Consider the following 10865-nt stretch of genomic DNA (forward strand, 5'->3'; position numbering starts at 1 on the left):
CCTGTGCTTCAAAGACCTGAGCTGAAGCTCTCCACCTCCACTTTGGTGTTCAGGGGGAAACCAAATAAAGGGTTAAAGGGTTAAAGTTCCGTAATTGTCCCCCTGCTGAAAGCTGGATTTGTACCTTCTAATGCAGGGTTTCTCAGCTGGTGGGTCGACTCAGGATGAAGGCATTGTGTATTATATTACTGCACTATTTTTGGCTAAATACATTTGAATGGTATAAAAAAAAAAATTGGGTCGTGAGTTAATGACTACAGGCTCTGAACAGACAACAACAAAACTGAACAGTTTTCTTTCTTTTGTTTCACATGGTAGCACCTTTGTATTGTTTTCTATATTCATTTATGGACCATTAAACATATGGCATCTTCACATCCGTGAACCTTGATTGATTGATTGATTGATTGATTGATTGATTAGTTTATTTGGTCATATTGTTCCAGAAATCAATAATCAATACAAGAATTTTCATGTGGATCAAACAGGACCAAAAGGTGTAGACTGAAGCCGGGGCTTATTATGTCTACCCTTTTAACACAGTCTCAAAAAGCCTTTGTAGTGCAAAAGAAAATATTTAGAGAATGAAAGAAACGAAATAAAGAAAAAGAAAAAATTAAATAAAAAATGTTAATCAAACTGGCGTTGTCTCGGCTAAGAAGCATCGAAATTCCATAATATATAATGTAATATATACAGTATATAAACATATATCTATATACATATACTGTATATATAACCTTTGGAGTGGACATTCCATTTTTTCTATCAATGTGTGAGCTTCTTCTGGTTCCTTTTGTTTTGTGAAAATAATGATTCACCATGATATACTACGGATATGAGAGTAACGAGAACACTTAAAATCTCAAATAATTTCAACATTTTCAACCTTCTTTGGCTCATTACCAACAATGTGTAGCAGCAACATGTGAAGGGTTCTCCCAGGCCGCCTCTTTTTAAGCGGTTCAGCCGCTTCTATAAGTGACATGTGTGTCCGTTCTGACACGGACCATCTGTATGTAGAGTATGTACAGTATTACAGTATGTATGTCCTGTGGGCCCCAGCCCCACAATTGTTGATTTGTATAGCACATTTCATACACAGAGGCAATTCAAAGTGCTTCACATAAAATGGTTGACAGGAAAATAAAAGAATAAAAGAAGAGAATAACATGGACATTTAAAAGCATCACAACAAAACTTTAAAAAAAAGTATAAAAAGGGCATTAAGCAACAGGCGCAACAGTTGCAAAAAGAGCTAAAAACGTATAGAGGACTCAATGGATTTGCATAATAGAATAAATCAATTTATCTATATTGAGTCCCCCGACATCATGACTATAAGCATGACTACACACACATAAAACTCAGGTCTGGGTACGGTGTCCTCTTTTCCTCTATACTGCAGTTTGGACGCCAAGCATACCCCCGCTTGTACCTTGCGTCATCTGTTGTCGGTCGACAAACAGGCAATTTTTTTTCTCTAAAACTTTTTTCTCTAAATACATCAACTGCCCCCGACTGATGATGTCATGCCCCACAATCTTTGAGTGACGTGACTGATGATGTCATCATGACCCACAATCTTTGAGTGGGCCAGTGGTGACTGATGATGTCCCACTTATAGGTGGATTATGACATGACAGGCTCCTGGGCCTGGATGCATAAAGCCCCTCCCCCTCCTCACAGCGCACAATTTAGACCAGAATAATAACTAAGACTCTGGGCCGGATTATTCATATATCACATCAGGCGAGTGCCCTGGGGCACCAGCTAATCTGCCTTGTTGGTGGGGCACCACCCATTAAAATGCAGTTGTTTATAAGCTTTGTCATATTTTCTTTATATATTAGGCATACTCCACGGCCAAAATTAATATTGAATACTAAGAGAATATATGCATAATGAGAATCATGATCACATTCGAATGTGTCCAGTTCAAGCATTTTGTGTGGTGAGAGAAAACCTGTTCACTGGGGGAACTTTGAGAAGGCAGGCTGAAAACTACTTCCTCAAGTGTGTTCACCACAGTCAGGCTTTTCTTAACCCTGCCTGTTAACTGTGGTTGAGAGATCTTCCCAATTTAAAGATCTCTCACCATGTTACTAACTGTAGACTCAGGGTGACAGATTGTTTTCACAACTTAAATGAGTTTAGAACAAAGTGGTCGAGTTGACCCAGCTGGCACGGGACGTCAGTTTAACGTCATATCGACGTTGGACTCCAACGTTGAACTGACGTTGGATTTTGGTTGAGAATGAAAATCGGGTTGACGTCAAAACACAACGTTGGCAAGACATCAGCGTCCAACGTTAGATAGACATCAGCCTCTGACGTTGGTTAGACATCAGCATCCAACATTGGATAGATGTGGAATTTTGGTTGGGAATGAAAATCGGGTTGACATCAAATCCCAACGTTGGGCAGACATCAGCCCCCAACGTTGTATAGACGTCAGTCTCCAACGTTGGATAGATGTAGGATTTTGGTTTAGAATGAAAATCTGGTTGACGTCAAAACCCAACGTTGGCAAGACATCAGCCTCCAACGTTGGATAGACATCAGCCTCTGACGTTGGTTAGACATCAGCATCCAACGTTGGATATATGTAGAATTTTGGTTGGAAATGAAAATCGGGTTGACATCAAATCCCAACGTTGGGCAGACATCAGCCCCCAACGTTGTATAGACGTCAGCCTCCAACGTTGGATAGATGTAGAATTTTGGTTGAGAATGAAAATCTGGTTGACGTCAAAACCCAACGTTGGCAAGACATCAGCCTCCAACGTTGGATAGACATCAGCCTCTGACGTTGGTTAGACATCAGCATCCAACGTTGGATATATGTAGAATTTTGGTTGGAAATGAAAATCGGGTTGACATCAAATCCCAACGTTGGGCTGACATCAGCCCCCAACGTTGTATAGACATCAGCCTCCAACGTTGGATAGATGTAGAATTTTGGTTGAGAATGAAAATCTGGTTGACGTCAAAACCTAACGTTTGCAAGACATCAGCCTCCAACGTTGGATAGACATCAGCCTCTGACGTTGGTTAGACATCAGCATCCAACATTGGATAGATGTTGAATTTTGGTTGGAAATTAAAATCGGGTTGACATCAAATCCCAACGTTGGGCAGACATCAGCCCCCAACGTTGTATAAACATCAGCCTCCAACGTTGGATAGATGTAGAAGTTTGGTTGAGAATGAAAATTGGGTTGATGTCAAAACCCAACTTTGGGCTGACATCAGCCTCCAACGTTGGCTAGACATCAGCCTCCAACGTTGGATAGACAGCCTCAAACATTGGATAGACATAGAATTTTGGTTGGGGTTGACGTCAAAACCCCATGTTGAGTAGACATCAACCTCCAACGTTGGCCAGGCATCAGCCTCCAACGTTATATAGACACAGAATTTTGGTTGGGGTTGACATCAAAACCCAACGTTGGCTAGACATCAGCCTCCAACGTTGGCTAGGCATCAGCCTCCAATGTTGGCTAGACATGGGTAGAAATTTAAATCTGGTTGATGTCAAAACTTTCGTATCACAAAAAGAAAAAAATCAACATTGAATACAGAATTTTAGAAAACAGGATTTATTTTCAGAACGTAAGAAATTAGATTATCACATTAAAGGTACATTCAGCAATGTTTTTGTGTTAAAATAAGTGTTAAATGGCTCTATATTCTGACAGCAATCACTGAAATCGAGTGTTTGATCAGTGACTTAAACCCCCAACTTCGCTGTCCTCTATGTCTCTCCTGTAGTCCTGCATGCAGGGCGGACGTATCTCTGCAACTGTAACTCGTAGAGACTCATGGATGGATTTGGGGTGAGAAAATATATTATAGTCCTTTATAGGCATCTCGATCTGACCTTCCGTTTCCGAGAAAATGTCAACTTTTGTCTGATTGGATAGTTTGAGGTCAGTGCCAATTTGTATCGGCCACCACTGCCTGGATCCAGGAGAAGTGCAGAGAACATAAGCAGGACCTGTATATGGCTTTCATTGATCTCTCGAAGGCATTCGACACAGTAAATCAAAAGCTACTCTGGGACCTACTCAGTCGATTTGGAGTCCCACCCAAATTCCTCTCCATTCTAAAGCTATTTCATGACGGCATGCAAGCCCACGTTCAAATAAGTGGACAACAGTCTGACCCTTCTACGTCAAAGTAGGAGTAAAACAAGGATGTGTCTTAGCCATCATCATCTTCAACATCTTCCTCACAGCAGTCACTCTCCTCTCCCATAAGCATTCAATTCCATCTGTCTTAGTTTGCCATAGTCTCTCCCCAGACTCAAATATTACGTTGAATCGCTGCGCTCCGTATACTACATAAGTGAGTCTGTGCCAGTTAACAGCCACTGCTGGTTTTGAAGGCGGGTTGAAATTGAATGAGTGACAGGTCGTAGCACCGATGAGAGAGCAAATGGGCTGCGCCTCCCGTGTTGTCTGATCGCAAAGTCGTTACTGATTGGAGAGGACTGAAGCCATCACTGGCATATGACTGGCCAAGTGAACGGTTCCCTCCCATAACCAGCCCTCTGAGGGAAAGTGTCCCAGACCCAGAGAGAGCTCTGCAGCATGCAGTAACCTAGTGTATCAGCGTAAGAACTCTCATGGGTCTGGCGTCGAGACTAAGTTTGCCATAACTTCTATGTACTGTATCAATTCAACAGAATTCAGATACAACAGAAAGTAGCTGGCCCCCAGGTATTTTCACATTATCAAATCTGGCCCCCATTCAAAAGGGTTTGGACAGCCTTGCCATGTATAGTCTCATATCACAATATTGATATAAAATCGATATATTGCCCACCCTTAATATTGAGTGCCAGAATCAACCTCCCAATGATGCAATTTGTAGAAAAACATTGGATTTCATTTATCAATCACTGCTTTCAATGTCTTTCTGATGTAAATGTTTTATTTTTACAACCAGATCACCCTATTAAATAAACAGCGTCATGACTCAATAATGTTACTTGGCAGAGGGTCGCTCGTACTGAGCACATTTCCTCGTCAAACTGACGGTGAAAAATGTTTGCTCGTCACAAAATAAAAAACTTATTTGAGGGAATGTAATTAGGTTATCGATCACATTCGCTAACCTGTTGCTCTTTTAAGTCGGGATGTTTGTCGGCGTTTGGTCAGCTCCCTTCGCCAGTTCGCCTCCGCACTTTTAAACATTGTTTACTGACGGGCTATGTAGTGTCAGTCCCTGTCACTGTCAGCAATGTAACGTAAGCAAAATAATCCCATATTTCGCTCTGTCCATGTCCAAGACAAGACCGTATGGGCTCACAGCAGCCATGTTTGTTGTGTTGAAGCTCTGAATGAGTGAAAGAGAGGAGGGGGGGGGGGACGCCCACGACAGGGAGTTAAAGCAGAGCACCACTTGGAGCACTCTTCGCACACCCCCACATGGACACAATGTCACATGCTTGTAACATAAAATTATTTCTTTTAAAAGCACGCAAATTATTTTTAACTCAGCGTAAATGAACATCATGATTGAGAACATATATATTCACATCGAAAAAATAACACATTTAAAAGGTCTTGAATGTGAAATGGCAGAACATGACTGTTACAACACAGAACTGAAGCTCAGACAACAATTGACAAGGTTTTAAGACATTTCTACAGTGATGGCAGACCAATATATATTTTTCCTCCAAAAAAAGAACACTCATGAAGGCCTTCCATTTGCCTGTCCCTCACTCTCTCACACTCACCTCACTCATGAAGGCCTTCCATTCGCCCATAGGCTTTTTGTAGGAAGGGGTTGAATGTCCATCACGGATGGCATCATGGTGGATCTCAGCTTGCAGTACTGAGAGCACTGTTGAGTCACACTTGGAGTAAGTGAGGTGTAGGACATAATAATATGCCATCGGGTAGACAAGTCCCTCTTTCAACCGATCTCTTTCGAAGGTCGCCACTGGCATGCTCCCATGGCGATCATGCAGTTTTCCTCACTGATGACCACAACTGGAGATGATAGAGGTTGTTGGCGCAGGAAACCGTTTGGGTCTTCTGAAACCTAGATGACAAAAGTCAATGTAAAAGATTAGAAAACTACCAATTAGAAAAACCATCACAGTTAAAACAATCATTATACATCAAATCGGAGAAAAAGATTTTGTATAATTTTTTTGCTGACCAGATACTGAAACCAAGTTTCAATAAAGCGACTCTTAAAACAAAAATCACAGTGTGAACACTTCTCCTTATGTCATTGTGAAAATGACAAAGTACAAAACATAATGTAGGCATGCAGTATCCAATATACTGCACAAGTCTCACCGTAAAGACATGGAACTGGGCCTCGCTGCTTAAAGCTGGAGTGCATAACATAAACGAATGTTTATGTTATGCACATATTCAGCTATTGCAAAACGACTTCACACAATGCTGATTAAGCCTATCTGCACCACATAACTCTCTCTGTGCATTTCTCAGTATACGTGAGTTTTCTACCTGTCGGGCACGACTGTGTCGGATTGAAAACTCTGGTATATTGAGAAATACAGCATTGTGGGAACTTGTTTGGCAATGCCTTGAACGTAATGGACATTTGTTTATATAAACAAATTGTAAATGTACTCACTCCAGCAATTGTAAATGTACTCACTCCAGCTTTAAAGAGAAAGCCACAGAAACACAACCCCATAAGAGACTACTTTCCCGGACATTTCCTGTTTTATCAGGAAAGTAGCTCCGGCTATCTATTTGCTTCGAAAATAAAATGTACAATGTCTCGTAATGTTATTACCTAGGTTATCCTACAAGTAGTCATGGCTAAGAAGTAGGGCTGAACGATTAATCGAATTTAAATCGAAACCGAGATTTGAAACAACGCAATTAGATTAATCGCAAAGGCTTCGATTTAACATGTGACATGACTGCATGTAGGTACACGTTACGTGACGTCGTTACGCAGCAGCAGCACGCCGTAGTAGACGGACGTATGTTTACGCAGCAGCACCAGCATCAAACGTGCCTGGATGGAGGAGGAGAAACCTAGCTGCAGCCCCATGGCTGCAGCAGTCTGCAGAATATAGCTAGCGAGCCGATTAGCGAACTTTACAAAAGTTGACACATTATTCACTCTGACTGGATTTTTAATAGTGCGCCACTGACTGGATTCTCTACAATGGAAGGGCAGCTATCTAACAAGACTCGGAAGTGTAATAGCTTCAGCCGAACAAGAACAAGAAGCGGCCGCCGGATGATTTAGCACCGAAGAAAGGCTGGAACTACTTTGGATTTAGAGCATCGGTTAGTTAGACAGTGTTAAGCAAGCGCGGTGCCGACAACGCTTCAAACGTCATAAAAGCTATGGAAATCAACAGATGGACCAGACTCCAGTGCTTCACCACAGACTACACCTCGCCATCGGTACGTTATTTAGCCTAGCAGCTAGGGCTAGCAACGTAGCAAGTTAACTTTACTAACGCTAGCTCTCTCCCTAAGGAGATAGCTCATTTAGCTAGTAAAGTTAGCTTGCTAGCCCTAACTGGCTAGCTCACGTTACATGTCCTCTTCCCCTCTCACTTAACATTATCAGTCTGACTCTGCCTGAATGCAGTAGGCTACTTGTATTGTAACGTTAGCTTGGTAAGCCCAGGCCCGCTCCAACCCATTACGCAGAGTACGCAGACTGCGTAGGGCATCACGTGACTGAGGGCACCAAAAAAAAATTTTTTTTTTTTTTTTTTTTGGTGCCCTCAGTCAGGCCACTCACTGAACAGCAGGCCAGGCGCCGCCTACTGGTTTACTAGTGGTTGTATTACTTTATTCAGGGTGCATCTCATTGTAAAATTGGACTCGGCCCAAATTGGGCTTCAAACGGCCCAAATTGGGCTTCAAGCGGCCCAAATCTGGCTTCAACCGGCCCAAATCTGGCTTCAACTGGCCCAAATCTGGCTTCAACTGGCCCAAATCGGGCTTCAGACGGTCCAAATCTGGCTTCAAACAGCCCAAATCTGGCTTCAAACGGCCCAAATTGGGCTTCAAACAGCCCAAATTTTTCGCCGCCGCCCTTCGGACGCCGGCACGCACGTCGGCCTGTATCGGCCTGGCCTGCTTGGTATCTAATGCCCGGCCTGAATTATGATCCCAGTCCGCCCCTGCTTGCATGTACAGTTTAACAATCACTTGTTTGCTGACATGTACAGTAATTCTAACAATTGTTTGTTTCCCACATGTAATGAAATGTGAGATACACTAGTATCGTTCATAATTAATGATTTTGCAGTCTTTCGTTTGACAGTTATTGAAAGTTTTACGGGGGGGGGGGGGGGGGGGCACCACAGAACAATTACGCTTAGGGCACCCAAATGGCCAGGATCGGCCCTGGGTAAGCCTACAGTAATGTCTAAATGCCCCTCTTCACCTCCCCCAATATATTATATAGCCAATATATTGTCAGTCTGGGAAATGGAATGATTCTGTAGTAGCTAATGTCCTCTCTCCCAGCGTTCTGCTCTCTCCCTCCCCATCTCTCCTCCCTACTTTCTCTCCCTCCTACATCATCTATAATTAGTTCCAATCTTAAAAATGCAATACAGCCATGTAGTACTTATAGAATAATTTGGTTAATTATTTTGTTTTTCAGAAAAGTTGCGAACAAGCTACATAAGTGCAGAGAATGTCCCACAAATCAAGGCCCGGGTGAAGAGAGAGATGGAACAAGTGCAGGTGGCACTAAAGGTAACTTGCATTAATTCTCTCCTCTCCCACTCCTCTCTCCTTATCCTCCCCCTCTCTCCCCTGGCTTTCCTTGCAAAATAGGGCTTCACTGAAACACTGCGTGTGTATATAGCCTGCCCTGTGCCCCGTATTTGATGTGTGAATGAATGTGTGTGCTGTGAATTGCATTAATGTGAAACTTAACAGTTGTGTCTGTGTTTTGCAGGAGAAGAGGGCTGCCATCACCCCCAGATGCTGCTGCTGTGCCTCAAAGTGCAGCACAGGAAGGAGCCAGGCCATCGGCTGCAAAAAAGGCCAAGCGATCCTTGGGCAGTTACTTCAAGAGCTGCAGCGATGCTGGTGCTTTTTGTTTTGTTTGTATTGTTAAAGACTGAGACACAGAGAGAATTGCAGCTGTTGTTTAAAAGCAAATAAATGTTGCTGGAAGGAATTCTTATCCAAGTTCTCATCCTTGCATTATAATATAGAGCAGTTTGTTGATTGTGATGTTTGAATGTGGTAGGCAAATGCTCCATTGTGTTTTACATTTATTACAGTTAATATTGCACTGAAACTTGATTAAAAAAAAAATCGAAATTAAATCGAAATCGCAATATCGGTCAGAAAAATCGCAATTAGATTTTTTACCCAAATCGTTCAGCCCTACTAAGAAGCACTTTTACATTTGCAAGTGTTTTTTTATACTTTCATATTATAGACCAGAAATAGATTTTTTGCTAATAAGCATTTCCATTTTCCATGCTTCCATTTTAGAAATGGAAGCATTTTTTTCTCCTTATGCATAAAATGCGTAGTGAAACCATGACCCAAAAACAAAAGGTATGTGGACTGTGGGCTAATGTATTGTTGCAATATTGCATACAGAGTATTAAAAAATACATACATGTTTCATCACTGCTATCCTGGCGTTGCTCTGCGGTGCTCATTGCAGGTGACTGGCATTGCTGGTTTCAGATCGGCATGGCACTTGGGTGCTGGCTGCAGGTTACATCAGAAGAAAAAAGTATTGGGAAATATTAGGTTTCCAAACACTTACAAATGAATGGAATACTAAGATCCCTGGACAGACACTAAAGCTGTTGCGTGGCCTAACGTTTTCATCCAAAGACTCACAGATGCATACAGTATATTAAATGCAATACCACATACATGTTATCACTGTGATCTTGGTGTTGCACTGGGGTGCTGGTGCTTCCTGCAGGGGGCTGGTGTTGCACTGACGTGCTCCCTGCACTGACCCTTTTGTCTCACATCACAAGGTGCCATACAGCCTCAGGAAGTTTTCAGGACCGGGAAAAAGATTGTTGATTTCATCCCGGGAGAGTGAGTGCAGCAAGTCTTCTCCAACATTAGTAGCTGGAACAGAAGTTACAGTTAGGGGCAAGAAGACACTGAGCTTATCACTGAATTAATTCAGCCTTGTGTACATAACAGTTGAGGATATTCCACTATCTTTTTTTTTTTTAATTGTGACATTTCCTCTTTCCTGTACAATTGCCAGTGTTCTGAGATTTTGCTCACTCTTGCTACAGCAGACCTGCCAACCTTGGAAAATGATTTTTAGTGCCACACAGCATGTGTTTTGGCCTTGTGCTTAGTTCACATGCTTTCGCACTACAGTGCACATAACATCACTGTCAATGTGACAGTGTTAGCCAGATGGCTAATTTCCAACTGTTGTCCCTTGGCCAGAACTTAAGTTAGCCATTACTCAGTCAAAAGTTTGAGTACACTTGCTTAAACCATTGTCGTTTCATGATATATTTCAATTTGTGTGCTTACACCAGCTCAGTGGCCTTGTGGTTTGAGTGTCCGCCCTGAGACTGGGAGGTTGTGAGTTCGATCCCCGGCCGAGTCATACCAAAGACTATAAAAATGGGACCCATTTGCCTGCCTGCTTGGCACTCAGCATCAAAGCGTTGGAATTGGGGGGTTAGATCACCATATGATTCCCGAGCGCGGTGCTGCTGCCGCTCACCGCTCCCCCAGGGGATGGGTCAAATGCGGAGAACAAATTTCGCACACTCAGGTGTGTGACAATCAGTGGGACTTTACCTTTACTTTACTTTACACAAGCGGATAACCATAAGTGAAATGCAAGTAAACGTATGTTGTGATGTCAATTCTGAATAAAGT

The 10865-nt window shown here is 42.5% G+C and overlaps 1 long non-coding RNA gene across 1 annotated transcript; it reads right to left on the reverse strand.

Moving 5' to 3' along the window:
- Positions 1-5665: 5665 nt before the first annotated feature.
- On the reverse strand, positions 5666-10061 carry LOC310790646. Its single transcript, XR_014553392.1, has 3 exons — positions 9879-10061; positions 9613-9707; positions 5666-6057 (listed from the first exon to the last, which is right to left on the reverse strand). It is a non-coding gene; the product is annotated as an uncharacterized lncRNA (long non-coding RNA).
- Between the last annotated feature and the right edge of the window lie 804 nt (positions 10062-10865).

This window comes from Poromitra crassiceps, assembly GCF_964638095.1.
Source record: "Poromitra crassiceps genome assembly, chromosome: 15".
Classification (NCBI taxonomy): Eukaryota; Metazoa; Chordata; class Actinopteri; order Beryciformes; family Melamphaidae; genus Poromitra; species Poromitra crassiceps.